This window comes from Chrysochloris asiatica, unplaced genomic scaffold (assembly GCF_000296735.1).
Source record: "Chrysochloris asiatica unplaced genomic scaffold, ChrAsi1.0 scaffold00665, whole genome shotgun sequence".
In the NCBI taxonomy this organism is placed as follows: domain Eukaryota; kingdom Metazoa; phylum Chordata; class Mammalia; order Afrosoricida; family Chrysochloridae; genus Chrysochloris; species Chrysochloris asiatica.
The window spans coordinates 145,405-147,605 of NW_006409183.1; the positions used below are offsets into that span (position 1 = coordinate 145,405).

General features: G+C 35.3%; 1 pseudogene; it reads right to left on the reverse strand.

Moving 5' to 3' along the window:
• Positions 1-1,642: 1,642 nt before the first annotated feature.
• LOC102838078 lies at positions 1,643-2,197 on the reverse strand (annotated as a pseudogene).
• Positions 2,198-2,201: the final 4 nt, after the last annotated feature.

Below are 2,201 nucleotides of genomic sequence, written 5' to 3' on the forward strand. Positions count from 1 at the left end.
AGTCCAGGTGTGGTGCTGTCGGCTAATGCGTCAGACTGCAAAGTCATTTGAACAGCAAGGTTGGTGGTTCAAGCTCACCAGCTGCTCTTTGGAAATCCTATACAGGGTCGCTATGGGTCAGAATCTACTCAACAGCACTTAACAACAACAACATAGGTAATTTAGAGTAGAATTTTTCTAATCAACAGTATGAATTTGATGAGCTACAAAATGGTACATTCAATTCAAACTAAGGTTAAAAACACACAAAAACCAATAAAACAGAATATCAAGTTACTTTTATGCTGCATGGTTGACATCTAATGAACATTAAGAATATATACAAATAAACAAATTTAGAAAATAGTTTCATCATATAATCTTTTTTTCTGATCTGCACTTTCCCACAAGTAAATATTTGTGTAATTTTTGCCTCTGGCATGTAAAATTATAACTTTAGACTGAAATAAATGTCAAAAAATTACAATTTAGGGGTTGGATGCAGATAGTTTCAGAATTTTTGTGAATCTTAAGCATATAAAATATAGAATTTGACTTTATAAAATAAATTTCAGAGACAAAACAATATCTAATGTTAATCTTTTAGCAATAGCAATTTAATTGCAAAAGAATCTTTTTAAACTAAGAAGTAAGTATGTTTGGACAAGAAATAGAATAATTTTAATGTAGAGCAACAATATCTATACTGCCAAAAAATGTGAAAAATAATCATTTCAAAACACTTTACTCCATTTCTATTTGTGAAATTCACTCTCTGGTACATGAATAAAATAAGTAATTTACGAAATTTAATATGAACTTCTTTTAAATGACATCTGATTTCTGGGAAATGCTGTGGTTGTCACATGTACTTGTCATAGAAGAAATTATTGTGAGTGCATTTTCAAGTAACAAATATAAAAGTATATAATCACAACACCATCTGACTGTTCATTCAGACAAAATTTAGTCAGTAGTATCAACATGCGAAAAATCCTGTCAATTAAATGAATTTAAGGCCAGTCTAGGAAAGATGCCTAGTGAAGAATTTTTTATTTTTTAAGTAAACTTTTAAAAAATAGAAGCCAATACTTTGAAGCATTGATCTACACAAATAAAGAAGATATGAGAAATTAAGAGGGTGAGTAATGAGTGTAATAAAATCTTTGTTAAACTGTGAATTATCAGGACAATTCATTTAAAAAAATAATTACTTAATCTTAGTTCCTTTCCATTGACAATCACAGTAAATTAAACATTGCCTCTTTAGCTTTTTAATCTTGAAGTATTTACACAGCATCATATTAGGACTTATCATGACTGAATCATTGGTAAGAAGTTTTCGAGCAATGCATTCCAATACATTTTTTTCCTACCTAATTGGTTTATCCTGGTGTGGCGCTGTGGGTTAATGCGCCAGACTGCAAACCCGTTTGAACTGCAAGGTTGGCAGTTCAAGCTTACCAGTTACTCCTTGGAAACCCTGTATATAGTTGCTATGGGTCGTATCCGACTCGACAGCACTTAACAACAACAATTGGCTTATATCCACAAATAAACGACTATATTTCACCGCTATAGTTGTTTTTTTTTTGTTTTTTTTTAACAGGAAGTTGAATTTATTGGAGGGCACAGGTCAGGTGGGGGTGTGCTACCAAGACCTTCACAAATGCAGCGTCTTCCATTTGTCCAAGGGGACACAGATGGGGATGTGACCAGATTCATCTGGGATGAGGTGTTTCTCATCCAGCATATCTTCAAACACATCAACGTTAAACTTGGTGAAGCCGCATTTCTCAAAGATGTGGAGCTCCTGGAACACAGGGAACTTGAACTGGGCACTGAATAGAACCTCAATCACATGCTCCTTGTTTTGAAGCTCAGGGCAGATAGACATGATGCCTTGGTCAATGTGGATACTAGCCATAGTATCTTTGTGCTTTCCAAGGGCCAAAGGCTCCTCGAATCCCTGTCTGGAACCTGTCATCCCAGCACAAGACAAAATCTTGTTGATGTGGATAATATGGAACAGATGCAGCCACACTTGTATGTGAAAGTTTTCTTTGCCACAACTTTTCACCATATACTTGTTGACACAAATACAAGCAACTTCCAGGGCTTCTGAGGAGAGCTGCTCATAGTCATCTGGCACCACGTGGTCACAGAGTGGGCACTCATTCACGTTTGCCTTCTTCTGACCCAGGTCAAAGATGCAAATCTTG